This window comes from Sinocyclocheilus grahami, unplaced genomic scaffold, assembly GCF_001515645.1.
Source record: "Sinocyclocheilus grahami isolate Dianchi unplaced genomic scaffold, SAMN03320097.WGS_v1.1 scaffold1128.1, whole genome shotgun sequence".
Classification (NCBI taxonomy): Eukaryota; Metazoa; Chordata; class Actinopteri; order Cypriniformes; family Cyprinidae; genus Sinocyclocheilus; species Sinocyclocheilus grahami.
The window spans coordinates 460,966-477,997 of record NW_015506307.1 but is presented as its reverse complement, the minus strand read 5'-3'; the positions used below and the strand labels follow the sequence as shown (position 1 = coordinate 477,997).

The 17,032-nt window shown below is 39.7% G+C and overlaps 1 protein-coding gene across 2 annotated transcripts in view; it reads left to right on the top strand.

The window, feature by feature from the left end:
- The window catches only part of LOC107567104 (gastrula zinc finger protein XlCGF7.1-like), a 358,002-nt gene that overhangs the window by 37,538 nt on the left and 303,432 nt on the right, over positions 1-17,032 (top strand). The window lies entirely within an intron of this gene.

Genomic DNA, 17,032 nt, shown 5'->3' with positions numbered 1-17,032 from the left:
CCCACTCCCCCCTCCCAAATACACACACACACTGTCACTTTAATCAGTCTGAATAAGCTCTTTTGCATTACAAATCATTTTTTGCACTACAATCACTGTATCTGCACTGTTGTTTACTTTACTGGTTTGCACTCTACCATATGCCTTGTGCTTTATATACATATTTTTACATTTTACCTTATTTGTAACACATGCGTTTTCTTTCTCAGATGTTTACATTTAGTTAAGACAAAACCGACTGTGCTTACGAGGATAATCGCCAGGATGGCCATTTTGACATAATTTTTTGTGTGTATTTGGCTGCATAAGCGCAACAAGCTTCCAAACTCAATTTGGTACTCGCGAGGCGGCGCGATATGCGCGCTATGGATGTGACTGTGAGCGCATAGGAAACTTAAAAAGATGTGCAAATGATACAGTGTTGTGACGATGCAACAATGACTCGATTAGGCACGTGGCAATTCTGTCGACTGTCCCGAAACCCGAGCAAAAGTCTTGTACCGCAGCGTGCAGTAGTGCAGATGAGATGCGCTGTTGTGAAGCCGCTTTGAGAGTGAGAGAAGATACATGCTCTATTGAATATGTTTGCAGGAATTTCCTTCATTTCCCTCAGTTTGAAAATGTCATGACCGTAAGAAGAAGACTCATACGTCAGAATGCTGTTCATATACTTCAGTTCAGCATTCAACACAATCACAGTGCGAGCCACCCCGAGAAACCAGGTTTCGCATCCACCAGGGGGAGCCCTAGATCTAGGCAGAGGCATGGGCACCCCGCCCCTTTGCAGGAAATGGCGCCTGGTCCACAACTCCGCGACGGTCATTCTCCCGCAATGGGAACATGACTCATCCGCGAACACCACCTCAACGTGTTTAATGCCCAGACACGTGAGGCAGCGATCGTGACCATCACCCGGCGCCAGGTAACGACTGCATCCAAAAACGCATGGGTGGAAAGGCATCTTTAAAAAGACGACCACCCGTGAATGCTCTTTTAGAGTTTGCTCTTTTAGTGTGCTGAAGTGCACAGACACACAGCTTCTTCAGTCTGCTGCCATCAGGGAGGAGACTGCGGAGTCTCCAGGCCAGGACCAGCAGACTGAAGGACAGCTTCATCCATCAGGCTGTCAGGAAGCTGAACTCCCTCCCGACCTTGCCCCCCCTCCCCTCTCTTGCCCTACTCACCACTGAACTCTGACCCTCTGATGGACTCTCCCACTCCCCCCTCCCAAATACACACACACACTGTCACTTTAATCAGTCTGAATAAGCTCTTTTGCATTACAAATCATTTTTTGCACTACAATCACTGTATCTGCACTGTTGTTTACTTTGATGGTTTGCACTCTACCATATGCCTTGTGCTTTATATACATATTTTTACATTTTACCTTATTTGTATATTTGTATAGTTGTATTTAGTATTTTGTATTTAATCTGTATTTGTTATCTGTATGCACCCAAGGGTCTGAGAGTAACGCAATTTCAATTCTCTGTGTGTATGTACTGTACATGTGGAAGAATTGACAATAAAGCAGACTTGACTTGACTTGACTTGATATTAATCTGTTAATCTCGGAAGCTGGTCCTCCATTGCGCGAATGCTTCGTTACCTCTCCCTCCTCTAATCATGCCGGATCCGTCACCCCACTTTGTTCCGGGACCTCGCAATTTACTAATTAAGCACTGGTGGTGAGGGAGGACAAGCCACTGGGGTGGTTTCTGGCAGTGAAAGGTGCCGTCCATGACCCAGTGAGCTCATCATGCACCTCCGGGAAGAAAGGCACTGGGATGGGGCCTTGAGAACCAGTGCGAGCCACCCCGAGAAACCAGGTTTCGCATCCACCAGGGGGAGCCCTAGATCTAGGCAGAGGCATGGGCACCCCGCCCCTTTGCAGGAAATGGCGCCTGGTCCACAACTCCGCGACGGTCATTCTCCCGCAATGGGAACATGACTCATCCGCGAACACCACCTCAACGTGTTTAATGCCCAGACACGTGAGGCAGCGATCGTGACCATCACCCGGCGCCAGGTAACGACTGCATCCAAAAACGCATGGGTGGAAAGGCATCTTTAAAAAGACGACCACCCGTGAATGCTCTTTTAGAGTTTGCTCTTTTAGTGTGCTGAAGTGCACAGGGGAGATGGACGCCTGCAACACAAACGGGATAGTGCAGCCTGATGTGTGCAACCCACTCGACACGGGAAGAACCACCACCGCTGAAGCGCCATACCACCAGCACCAGAGCTTCCTAGAGTGTGCTGAACTCGTTGAATTTCTCCGAAGCAGTAGTCAGGAACAGAACGAAACAATCGCTCGGCATCCGAAATGAAAAGCTGAATATGCACTGCAGCAGTTACGTACTTATACTCACGCTGTGATCAGTGGCAGCTGGATGCAATAATCGCATGCCAATGTGCATTGGCTCGTTTAGTTACACTCGAAGTAGATTCTCTAAGCGAGATCCCAATTCGTCGGTCATCCGACATGACGTGACTGAAAGGGAACACACCTTTTAGAAAAGGATACTATAAAGATAAGGAGGAGATGGCAGGGTAGTGTATACACAACATTATTCTCATCACAGGTCAGAGGAGTTATGATCCTCATTCATAAGACTGACCCATTTCAAGTGAAACATGTACTCAAAGATAAGTTTGGAAGATATTTAATAGTCCAAGGTTCCTTATTATCAGAAAACTTAAATTTGGTAAATTTGTATGGCCCCAATACAGACGATCCTAATTATTTTGTAGATCTGTTTCTTACTCTCTCAACATTTGCAGGATTGTACATAGTAGCAGGGGATTGTAATTGCACATTGAATCCCAGTATGGATAAATCCACAGGAGTAGATCATCACATAATAGATGTAAAGAAGTTATTCTTGATTTTATCTAATTTTAACTAATTTAATCTGTTGGACATTTGGAGAGAATGGAAACCACATGCCAAAGCCTACTCTTGCTACTCAAACATATTCTAGAATAGATTAGTTTTTAATTTCTTCAGAATTACGGACCAAAATTCATAACAGCTTCTATGATAATATCGTGATCTCTGATCACGCCCCATGTTTTATTGAATATGTGAATAAAAAATTGACAAAAGACCCAGCTAGATGGCATTTTAAGCATAAATGGTTACAAGATGAAGAATTGGTGAAGTATAAGGAAAAATAGATAGAAGAGTTTGAAATAAATACTACACAAACGTCTGCATGTATAAAGTGGGAATCATTTAAAACAGGGGTGTCCAAACTACGGCCCGCGGCCCGATTGTTCCTGTGGCGGCCCGCAAGGGATTTTAAAAATAATAAGAATCTGGCCCTTTATAGTGAAAAATATATCAGATTCACTAAATAACCATCAGGTGTCGCTATCACATGCAGCCAATGCAGTTAATCAGACGTAGGCCTACGTTTATGAAGGGGCTAAAAACCAACAAATTATCTTCATCACATTTTGCATCATGGCGCAACAAAGAAAAAGGAAACTCGAAAGTGAATGCAGGAGATTTCAGACACGTTGGGGAAATGAATATTTTTTCATGGAGGTGAGCAGGAAATGTGTCTGTTTAATTTGCCAGGAGTCCGTTGGGGTGATGAAGGAATATAATGTTAAAAGACATTATGAAACAAAACATCAGTCTTTCAAATCTTACACTGGTGCTGAGCGCGATCAAAAGGTGAAACAATTGGCAGCTGCCTTGTTAGCCCAACAACAACAATTTTTTCGTGCTAATAAAGCACAGGAAAATTCTACATTAGCTAGTTATGAGGTAGCTCACCTAATAGCGCGGTATGATGAAAGTTGCCACAATAATTTGCCCAGAAAAGATGCAAGATTTTAAAAATATCAGTCTTTCAAGAAACACAGTCGGATGGAGAATTGAAGACTTGTCGGCAAATCTAAAAGAACAAGTGACAGACAAAGTTCCCACATTTGATTTTTACTCAATTACGTGCGATGACAGCACTGATTCCACAGATACTGCACAGCTGTTAATTTTTTTGCGAGGTGTGGACAGTGATTTTTGCATTTCAGAAGAGCTACTTGAAATGAAGAGCCTTAAGAGTACAACAATGGGAAAATATCTTTTTGAAGCTGTATCATGTGTGATTGAAAACATGAATCTACCTTGGGCCAAGCTCTGTGGCATTACAACCGATGGAGCACCAGCCATGATCGGCGAGTGGAATGGAATGGCTTCCATGGTATGCAACAAAGTTTGCGAAAGTGGAGGTGAGGCTGTGAAAATGCACTGTATCATACACCAGGAAGCGCTCCGTGCCAAAGCCATCCAGATGGATGATGTGATGACCACTGTGGTAAAAAACTATAAACTTGATTCGTTAAAGAGCGCTCAACCACAGAGAATTCCGGGCATTTCTGTCTGATATTGATGCAGAATATGGTGACGTACAGCGGTTCTATTCGCTGCGGTCTGAAATTGACCAGTTTTGGAAAGAAAAAAATCTAACACTTGATCAACTCAATGACCCTGACTGGCTGGCAGACCTTGCTTTTTTTAGTTGATTTGACCAGTTACCTGAACGCACTGAATAAAAGCCTGCAAGGCAAGGACCAGTTGATATCGGAAATGTATGCGCACTTGAAATCCTTTGCTGTGAAGCTAAGACTTTTTGAGAGACAAATCAGTGACCGCAATGCTGTGCACTTTCCTAGTTTGTCCGAAATCATCTAGAGTTTTTCAGACTCCAACATCCCTGGAAAAATGGATAAATATTCGACAGTGCTCACATCCTTAATCACAGAATTTAATCAGCGTTTTCAAGACTTTTCCGATATTGATAGCATCATCAAACTGTTCTCAACCCCTTTCTCTGTTAATGTAGAAGAAGTACAAGAGAATGTGCTGCTGGAACTCATAGAACTTCAGTGCGATGATTCTCTTCGCAGCCGCCACCAGCTTCTTCCCCTGTCTGAGTTTTACAAGAGTTTGGAAACATCCAGATTCCCCTTAATCAAACGTCATGCACAAAGGATAATGAGTCTGTTTGGCTCCACATACATATGTGAGCAAACATTTTCGCTGACGACGCTGAACAAGAGTCCACTGAGAGCCAGTCTGACTAACAGCCATCTCTGTGATCTGCTTCGTATCTCTACTACACGACTTACTCCTGACTTGACATCAATTCTGGAATCCAAGGCACAACATCACTCTTCACATTAATAAGTTAATAAAGGTGAGTAAAAAAAATATTGAAAGCAATACATTGTAATGATTCTTAGGTTAAAAAATTATATAATATCATGGGGCATGTAAAAATATATATTTAGCGCACACATAACATTTTTAGACAATAGCATATTTAACATATAAGCAGACAAAGACAAATTAATGGCAATAGTCAATTAGCTTGTCTAATAGTAGTTTTTTTTTTTTTTTTTTTACAGCCATGCGGCCCAAGACAACACACATTTTTTTGCACCTGGCCCCCTGTGAAAAAAGTTCGGACACCCCTGATTTAAAGCTTTCCTCAGAGGACATATTATTAGTTATACAGGCTCAAAATCAAAAAAGGTATGTGAGGAGAGAGTACAATTGGAACATAAAATAAAGAGTTTATGAGAAAAGTGACCCACAAATGGAAAGTGAGTTACTGATTTTGAGGGCTGAATATGATAAGCTGTCTGCTTTCAGAGCTGCCCCCAGTCTAATGAGATTAAAGCAATCATTCTTTGAACAAGGAGATAAATCGGGTAAATTTGTTACGGAGCTGATGAGACGAGAGGTGTGCGGATCCATGTGCAAGCTTTTATTAATAAACATAATCAAAAACACAGGCAGCAAACGTAATCCAGAGGGCTTGACAAGAGGGGTAATCCGTAAACGTGAGCATAAGGCCAGGCGAGGAGCAAACACAGTCCGAAAAAGCAAGCAAAGTGTTAATCCAAGATACGTGGCAAGAATTAGGAACCAGGAAAGCAGGCAAGGCAAGACTATGACTAGACTACGGAGCCTGCCCTAGTTTTCATAAAGTAGCTATCAAAGTAATAAACGCTAAACAATAATCTGCGTTGAATGGTGGTGTGAGACTGATTTATATAGTGTGTGTTATTGGTAGTATTGTGTAATTTTATTGAAGTATTATGTGAAAATGAAAGTAATCAATATATAAATTAATGCGGTGGAGCGGAGGCGGAACAGGGGGAGGGATGGAGGGCTAGGTCCACGTGGAAGTGAAGAGACCGGGGACTGAGGCAGAGTTGGCAGAGCAGAGCACCAAGGCCGAACCGGCGAAGCAGGAAGCCAGGGCGGAGCAGAGAACCAGGGTGGAGCCGGCAGAGCAGGTGGAGCGGAGGACCACCACAGCTGAGAAGACGGGTCCAAAGATCCCCACGGCGGAACAGAAGACCACCACGGAGGAGTAGAAGACCACCAGGCTGGAGCAGACTGGACAGAAGCCCACCAGGGCGGAGCAGACGGGACAGAAGCCCACCAGGGTGGAGCAGAAGACCTCCACGGTGGAGCAGGAACCCACAAGGGTGGAGCAGGTGGAACAGAAGACCACCAGAGGGGGTTAGAAGACCACCAGGCTGGAGCAGGAACCCAAGGTAAGAACTGGGACCTGGGTAAACTTGAAAAACAGGAAACAGACAGTGCATTCACGGTCTCAAGGACCGAGGCAGGGAACACAAGAAGTTCATCTATAGCCTCCCTGGTGACCACTGAATGGGTAGACAGTTCAAAATCTGGTTCATTGACTGAAACTAGACCGGAAAACAGTTCATAAACAGGCTCATGGACTGAAACTGGACAGACAGACAGTTAAAAGTTATACTTATAGACTGAGACTGGATAGACTGACAGTTCAAGCAGGTGGTTACATTCGGATGTATATTCCTCGTAAGATTCCAAAACGTAGAGTTTCACAGTCTGCCTCATCTGGTCAAACACACCTTCATATACACGCCCAATCTTTGCCAGACCACGTCTTTCCTGGTGCGTATCTTCACCCGTTTCAAGAGAACTTCTCGGCGGTGTTACACACATCACTCTTGTTTCAGGAGTGTTTGGAGCAGGGGTGGCCTAAAACTACATTTTAACTGCTATAAGAAACACACATTAAGTAGTAATTAAGAAGCAAGCTTAGTAATTAGGACTGTATTAGCTTACATTTTATTTACCCATTACAATAGTCCCTTTACAGTTACTGCTATCATAAGAATACACCTATATGTAGGTTTAAAATTCTACAAAAGGCACATTTAATGCCCAACAACGAATATTTTAGCAAAATGCATATTTGCGAATTATTGCACTCCGTCTGTTTAGCGTGCATGTGCGCTGACAGCAAGCAAAATGGATTATTATATATTATTATTAGATATTATATAATATCTCTTAAATTATGTTCTTGCAAACTAAACAAGTGTAAAGCTCAGGTAGTTCATGAGAACCTCTGAGGATGTTTTCATTTTTTAATAAATTTAATAAGGAAACGAGCGGACGGAGGTTCCATGATATGTGAAATTATTGAAACAAAAGATACATTAACTTCATCTAAATATTTGACACGCTGTTTGAGGTAACAAGCAAACACACAAGCTCCTTCGCATCCGTTTAAAACAAGAGAAATATTTTTCGTTTAATTTTTCAAACACACCGAAAAACTTTGGCAACATGTTTCATCGTGTGTGTGTGTGTGTGTGAGAGAGAGAGAGGGGATTACAATTTTGAAGATTATGCTTAAAATAAGAAACTTTTAAAGAATCTAAAGTGTTTGATGTGAAATAAATCTAATAATTTAAGAACCGCCGGACATCAGATGTAGTAGGGATACTGCTTATTTAAACTTTACATTAATGTTATGCTTTGAAATAGATGTAGCCCATTTACTTAGATCATGCGGTCTGGAACTCCTCCCTCACTGTGAGGGGCTGAAGCAGTCCATTAGTTTCACATAGGAGAATACCCCTAGAGGACCTGCGAGATTTTGTTTATGACTCAAATTAAACTAAATGTATTTTTGTAAATCACTCATTCATATTTGGACATCTTAGCACTCTAAAAATGTATGGCATCATTTTTCATATTTATTGGGACATAAAAGCTACTATGATGTCATATATTTTATTATTTAAAATAGAGATAAGACTCTCTTTAGCGCGAAATGTTTATGTATGTGTGTGCTTGTTTATATGACTTATCAGGATACAAATTTGTATAATTACTCTGATATATCAACGTAAATTTAGTTTATGATGACATTTCTGAGTTTTGAGTCCTCATAATTAAGATTGCTTACAAACAATATTAAATTAAAAATGTAAGTATGTGCAGAAATGTTTGTGCGATGTGTAGGTGTGTGTGTGTGTGTGTGTGTGCGTGTGTCAGCACGACCGCCTCAGACTGACATTTCACTTCTGTTAGTGAGAAGAGCTCAAAGCAGGATTTAATTTTCCAACTTGTGTACAATTTGTAAACACTTTACTCGAGGGTATGAACGTCATTGGCCCCAGAATAATGTAAAGCGTTTTTATTGTGAAATGAAACTATAGTAAATGTTTATTTTTTTATAAAGTATGTTATGTATAATCACTGGTACACTGGACATGTTTTGACATGATTGTACATGTTTGTGTTTTTGCGAAAACGACGTTTATGCGTAGTTAGTGAAAAACTACAATTTTCGTTTAAAATGCTTGTTTAAAATGTGTTTTATAAGTTCAATAAACAAATAAAATGTTGAATACATAATTAAAATGTATGATTAATGATTTGCTTTGCTTTAGATATATCAACGTAAATTTGGTTTATGATGAAATTTCTGAGTTTTGAGTCCTCATAATTAAGATTGCTTACAAATAATATTAAATTAAAAATGTAAGTATGTGCAGAAATGTTTGTGCGATGTGTAGGTGTGTGTGTGTGTGTGTGTGTGCGTGTGTCAGCACGACCGCCTCAGACTGACATTTCACTTCTGTTAGTGAGAAGAGCTCAAAGCAGGATTTAATTTTCCAACTTGTGTACAATTTGTAAACACTTTACTCGAGGGTATGAACGTCATTGGCCCCAGAATAATGTAAAGCGTTTTTATTGTGAAATGAAACTATAGTAAATGTTTATTTTTTTATAAAGTATGTTATGTATAATCACTGGTACACTGGACATGTTTTGACATGATTGTACATGTTTGTGTTTTTGCGAAAACGACGTTTATGCGTAGTTAGTGAAAAACTACAATTTTCGTTTAAAATGCTTGTTTAAAATGTGTTTTATAAGTTCAATAAACAAATAAAATGTTGAATACATAATTAAAATGTATGATTAATGATTTGCTTTGCTTTAGTAAAATATTTGTTACTACGATGTGTTTTATAAGTTCAATAAGCTTAAATAAATGTTGAATAGCTGTTTAAAATGAATGATTTGCTTTAGTAAAATGCTGTCATATTCTCTAAAATGGGGATAAGTCTCTTTTAGCCTGTAATGTGTGTGTGTGTGTGTGTGTGTGTGCCCGCTTTGTAGACAGACCAGAAGCAGCTCTAAAGTACATCGCAATCTCAGTTTAAACACTCTCTTGTAGAAGGACTTTCCTTCTTTCTTTTTTTTAATTATCGTATACTGTATTTTTGTTCATGTTTTCCTGCAAACACTCGTGGCATGTTTGACCACAATGACAAAGGTATTCAGATGGGGCAGCCCATCAAAATCAGCATTAAAACGTTCACAATAGTTTAGAAGAGAGGATTTCAGTATTAGCCGTATCAGTATTATCAGTATTCAGTATTAGCAAACATATTTCCTGTATAAAAGACTGTGTCTATAACCTTTTTCAAGGGGATGTAGTGTATAAAAATCATTAATATAATGTAAATATGAATATAAAGGGTTCTAAATATAATGTAGAATCTTTCATTTTCTGTGAAACTGCGTTGCAACAATATGTTTTGTGAAAAAAGTTATAAGAAATTAATGTGAATTGAATTAAATTCAATTGAATTGTCTATGTAAAGTCTCCATAAACATGACCGGTCATGTCCGTGCCTCCAATAGTCCTTATCGTTTGACCTGTTAAAATATATATATATTTTAACAGGTCAAACGATAAGGACTATTGGAGGCACGGACATGACCGGTCATGTCCGTGCCTCCAATAGTCCTTATCGTTTGACCTGTTAAAATATATATATATTTTAACAGGTCAAACGATAAGGACTATTGGAGGCACGGACATGACCGGTCATGTCCGTGCCTCCAATAGTCCTTATCGTTTGACCTGTTAAAATATATATATATTTTCCCGATCATGGTAAAATGTACGACGTTTGTAAATTTTTAGCGATGACTAAAACTAATGTAAATGTTTTGCTTTGCTTTGCTTTGCTTTATATCATATGCGATCGCCTAATTCATATATTTTCATTTAAAAGAAGATACTAATAATATTCGGACGATTGAATGTTGTGTTGGTGTACTTGTTTATCCTAAACTACAGTGGTCAAGTGACCGTAAATAAAGTTTTCTGCTATGGGGTAGTGAGGTAGAGGTTGTAAAATGTATAATTATCTGTAGATAAAAAACAACAGCATGGGGGCTGTGTAATGTCCCCATTTAGACAGCTAAGCAAATGGGTGTGTTCGTGTGTGTGTGTGTGTGTGTGTGCATGAGAGAGAGAGACAGAGAACTTAGGAATGCCCTCATTACAACCGTGACAGAAGCCAATATTTTTTCATCGTCACTGCTAGATCTGAAACATGTGAAAAAACACCTAGTAGGCTACTACCATTATTTAAACTAAACATAACATAATGGTTTGTTCGAACTCCATGAGAACATCTGTTTAAACAGATCAAAAATAGAACTGTGACTTTTTTTATTTTTCAAAGCAGATCCGTTTTCAGCGATGCACCCCTCCCCTTTCAGAACTCGCAGCGGGGCGAAATTACAGGATCGGTGGGGGCTCCACACTCAGGCAGGGCAGAGGGGGTAGATAGATGGTGAGAGAGCGATCTCAAAGAAAGATTTCTTCTTTCATTTTAAACCAAGCACAATTTTGGGGAAGATTTCATTTGTGGAATTGCGATGCTTGCACGAGGAAGGCTTTCTCACCCTGAAAAATGTAAGACAATTTATATTTTTATTGATTTATCCCTCAATTTCATTCATATGCTGAGAAACTTTTTATTCAGTATTATATTGTACTAGTACACATATATATTGTGATACGATCTCGCGATCTGTTAAAATTGTTTATTTATTCTGTTTATTGTTCATCAATGCTTGTTTTTCTCTCATAGAGAGAGAGTGAGAGAAAGAGGGGGAGCGAGTGAGAGAGAGCGCAAGCATGACACTGCAACCTGATACCACGGGGCACGTAAGACACAGATGAGTCCGCACACGAGAGTCCGGATATGGGAATGATCCATAATATCTTCAAAAACATTCCTTTAGGACTTAATTTATCACCTGTCATCCTCCGTCGCTTACAAAAACATCATTTGTCATCCGGTTTGACGGCCGGATTTCACGCACGCCGGTTTTCCCATTTGGAAACAATTATGATGTCAAAGGTCGCATATGGATATAATTATGGGTCAAAAGGTCAAAGTCATCATTCATGTTGACATAAGCTCCCGTTTACATACTACTGACGTGCGTCCTCTCCTCTCCACCGTGTCGCTGAACGTTCTTCATCATATATAACTTTCATTATAATGTTCATAGATTGCCATTATCTGAGCCGCCGATGTGTCTTCCAGCGTGCATTATCGCCTTCAAAACAGTCAAAGAAAACTACAAGACCCACGCTCAAAACAGCTCCAGCACTGACCCGAATCCTCTCTCTCCCCCCTCCTGTCTATTGACCCAGAGGTGTCAAATTTCACGGCTCTGAGTGGCCCGGCGCGCTTGAGTGGCGTATAATCTGACCTATCGCCGCCCACTGAGTAGCGCAGGGTTGTAGAACATAAGAGCCGCTGGCCGGAGCTGCTATGATTTGGAGAGCCAAAAGAGCGTCTTTTTTCTCTGGTGCACTTCTGTTGTGCAGCTGAACAAAACACTATATATCTCACCGATGGAAGAACGCAGATATAGAGTATATAGATATTTGTGGCTGTTTGCGGCTGACTGAAGCAGTGCTACGAGTAGGAATGTAACCCACACGAAAATTTGCTTAGAGGTGAGAAATTTCACATCGCGATTTTATTGAAGATCATTCAATCTGTTATTGTAGATTATTTCATTGTGTGACATAGTCAAATTCCTGAGAATGAGAGCTTTCTTGTGATATATATGACTTGACTGTTTTGTGAAAAATATAAAAAATACACATTCTTCAGAAAAATTATTCGCAATCATTAGGTGGAAATTCGTGTGTGGGTCGAATACATTTCTAAGCTTCATTTTACTGCTTTATGTATCATAAAACCAAAAGTAATGGTATTCTTTGTAAAGAAGACACTCTAAGCTTTCAAATACCATACAAGGAAGGCTTTGCAAATGAAGCATAACATTTTTTACATAATTTTGGACCCATATCCGGGTCCGCGGAGTTTAAGTAGTGTTAAGTCCAAATGTGTTCAGTTGCAACACAGCAGAAAAATACTGACAAACCCTCATATGTTTCTGTTAATTTTCTTTAGAAAGAATGAGCATTTATATAAATTTTCCCGATGCATGTAATCTGAGGAGGTTTAAGCGCAGTCTCCCATCTCACTGTACTGTTATCATTTCAGCCAAAGCAACAGAGGGAGCTCACAGACAGTAAATCAGACAGAGTTACATGAGATACACAGAGTATATGAAATTTATGAAATATGCGGATGCAAAAGTCCAGTATCAACAAAGACACATGGAGGAGACGGAACAAATATGAAATCAAATAATTACATGATTATAATCATATATGATTTGTCTTTGGTGTTCTTAAAGTGGTCTCTGGTATTTTCATAATCGTAACGTGTTTTTATTATAGCAATTGTTAGCATATGTAGCCTTTTGCATCTTGTTTAATAAATTTCTGCCTCATACGGTGATCAGAATTCCCATCTGGTAATCATAAGTTAATTCAGTAAGTTATCAGAGGTTAATTCAGACACTCGCTGGTGACTGAAAGTGAATTATGCCATTAATATTGTTTTAAATTTCTTAAATGTTGATGCTAGCTGATAGCTTCATATGAAAACATTGGAAATGAGCAGTGGTGTCGACCATCTCCTTACTCGGATAAACTCCACCTTTGTTCATGACCACTCCTCTTGCCCCAGTTGGCCCAAGATACTTGGCGGGCCGAAAATCCCTGGTCATTGGCCCTGAGGATGCCCAGACATGCTTGCTTTTAGCCCGACAGTGGAAGCACCGCTATTTGGGGTCTGCTAATTGTCAATTGTCTTTAAAACAGTGGGTGAAGCTGCTGATTGGTCAGTTTGAATGTCTCAAATTTGAGTTTTAGTCACATGGTCAAGGAAGGGATAAAAGAAGATTGTAACAAATGCTCTGTCTTCTTGGCTGGCTATCTCTTTCTTCGCTGGGCTCTGCTTTCTTTAACCCTCTCTCCTTGTCTCACTCTTTCCTTTTCTTTTTTTCTTTCTTTCTTTCTCTTTCTCAGGTAACATTTCACATTTCAATTCAAGTGTAACTATAACAAAATACTGTTATTAAACCATTTCAGTTAAACATTTGCCTAACAAGTCTTGATTCAACATTAACTTTGAAGTGCTACCTATTGAAATACAATATAGTTACTTAATAGTAATGCTCTCCCACATATTTTGCTATTCTAATTGTGCTTATTTCCGTCATTGATGGCAGTGGGTGGTAATAGACAAGAAATGTACAGTTTTGTACCGTTTCTTTAGTCCTTTGCCAATCCTACAGCCTGAACCACTGTAGGGAAACCACCCTTACAGCTTTGACCCCCTTTTGTGCACATAATATTTAGCATAGACGACGGGTCTCCAACCCTGCTCCTCGAGATATAACATTGTGCAAATTTCAGCTCAAACCCCATACAGACATGTGATTTGTTTGGCCATATCACCCAGCCCTGCCTTGTGGCATGCTTTAAATGCTGAATTTTAATGCTGTAATGATACATTATTATATAATTTGTTAAATGGTTATTTAACAATTGAATTCAGTCCTGCATTACTACTTTGGTTAGTTTGCTTGCTTTTTTCCACTTTTAAAGTATTACTTACATTATAATGTATAGAGTAACCAACTTCAGAGGACAAATCTTAAGGTTTTCAGCTTTCAAATGTAATATAATTTATGAAGAGTAATAGAATAATTGATGTACATGATTGTCCGTTGGCGGTACAGTTCTGGTTAAGGGGCTACTTGTACCTCTCACCACTGTAATTATTATTATTATTTTATTTTATTATTTATTTTTGTTATTGAGAAGAAAACATGCAGCACATATTTACATATTCATCTACATTCAACTCCCAGCAGCATGGGTGGGCTGCTCAGGTATTTCCAACTTCTCTTTAGCCCTAAGAGAAGAATGAAAATAACTGAGTAAATCACAATCTTGAGGGTAGGTAAAATAATTCTCTCCAGTGTGAACTCTTATGTCATGTCACCTTTATTCTATAGAGCTTCATACAATATGGATCACATCAAAGTCCTTCGGATGAGACGTTAAACAGAGGTCCTGACTCTCTGTGGTCATTAAAAATCCCAGAATGTCTTTCGAAAAGAGTAGAGGGTGTGACCTCGGCATCCTGGCCAAATTTGCCCATTGGCCTCTGATCATCATGGCCTCCTAACAATCCCCATATCTACTGATTGGCTTCATCACTCTGTCTCCTCTCCACCAATAAGCTGGTGTGTGGTGGGCGTTCTGGCGCACTATGGCTGCCGTCGCATCATCCAGGTGGATGCTGCACACTGGTGGTGGATGAGGAGATACCCCCTGACAATGGAAAGCGCTTTGAGTGCCTAGAAAAGCGCTATATAAATGGAATGAATTAATCAAAGCAGCTTCACAGAGATAAACAAGAAAATAACAATCAATAATGGAATCTCTATGGAGACAATTAAGATCCTCTAAAACACAATATTGTCATTATTTAGTTCAAGACCGTTCAGGTCAGTAACAGTCTGACATTCATCAATTTAAAACGAGGTCAATTTAGCAAACACTGGTTGAAACATTTCTACACTGTTGGCAGGTAACTGAGCTCTCTCCAGTGTGAATTCCCATATGCCTGTTAAGGATTTGAGTTGAATTTATTACACACTGTAAGGCTTCTCTCCAGTGTGGACTCTCATGTGGAGTTTAAGGTTTCCATATTGACCAAAACGGGCTCCACACTGTTGGCATGTGAAAGGTTTCTCTCCAGTGTGAGTTCTCATGTGCCTGTTAAGACTTCCTATGAGTGAAACTCTTTCCACACTGTTGGCAGATGAAGGCACTCTTTCTAGTGTGTATTCTCATGTGGGCTTTAAGGTTTCCTCGTAGATTGAAACTTTTTCCACACTGAGGGAATGTGAAATGCTTTTCTCCAGTGTGAATTTTTATGTGACTGTCAAGACTTGCAAACAGTGTGGAAAAAGTTTCACTTGTAAAGCAAGTAAAAGGGCTATCCCCCATATGAAATCTCATGTGGATTTCAAGGTGTCCATGTTGAGCAAAACACACTCCACACTGTTTGCATGTGTAAAGCTTCTCTTCAGTGTGAGTCCTCACGTGCCTGTTAAAGTTTTCTTTTTTAGTGAAACGTTTTACACACTGAGGGCATATGAAAGGCTTTTCTTCAGTGTGAATTTTTATGTGCCTCTCAAGACTTACTTCATGAGAGAAACTGTTTCCACACTGTTGGCAGGTAAAAGGACTGGATATCCCCAGTGTGAACTTTAGGGTTTCCCTGTTGAGCGAAACGTCTAGTTCCTGTCTTTCGAAGATTCTCATATTGATCTTCCTCTTCAGTTTCATTGAGTACTTCTTTCTCCTCTTTCGGTGCCATTAGGTCTAGGGTGAAAAAGCAAACAAATAAAAGTTAACAGCAGTTTCATTAGCACAAGACGACAGATATCAAAACATTTAGATATAATCCATGAATCCTATACCAGGGGTGCATAAACCTGCTCTGGAGGGCCGGTGTCTTAAAGAATTAAGCTCCAACTTGCCCCAATACACCTGCCAGAATTTTCTGAAGTTCTCAACACTGGCCCTTGAAACCCCCTTTCCAGCAGAGTTTTTCTCTAACCCTAATCAAACACACCTGTACATGCTAATGAAAGTCTTCTTTATTACAATAAAGTTAATGGCAGGTGAGTTTTATCAAGGCTGGAGCTAAACTATTGCAGGAAAGGGGACCTCGAGGGCCAGAGTTGAGTACCGATGCGCTTCACCATATTGCTAACAATTAACTTTCTTTAGGACAAGAGTCTTCAACTGGGGGTCCGCCAATTAATGTTTGATCACAAATTTTTTGTTAAAAAAATAAAACATGGGTGAAAAATACATCACAAAGTCAAATTAAAATATAAGCACTCTGAAACAAAAGCCTCAGTTATCAGTACAGTTGATACTGTGAAGATAAAATATTATTGGCGAAACAGATTTACCAAATGCTCTATTGCGTTTTTGAGTTTGAGCTCTGGAGAATGTGAAAAGTTCCTATTTACAGCGTGTTTTTGCAGCGGTGAGAAATGTAGCCAGACACATGTTTGTTGAGCTCTTAAATGCAATGGCCAATCAGAGGTGTTTAAATTAAAATCCACTCACCTCTCAAAATGCCAACGTTTTTGTTTTGCGAATCCTCTCATTAACAAACAATGACATGACGTAAGAGATTCATTATGCAGTGCAGATAACTTTAATGATTTTAATGGAACTTTGTGAGATTGCAAACTGAGACGAGTGACAGCTGTTTAGTGATTGTAAATTGAGCGGTCTTTCGCACTTTCGAGGCTATATAGCTATAATCAGTAACAATAACCTGTGGTTTAACAATGTTTGCAATTAAAATTTTCGCTATTTGAAGTAAAAGGAAAGTTATGGCACTTTTCCACTGCATGGTACAGCTCGGCTCAGTCTGCTGC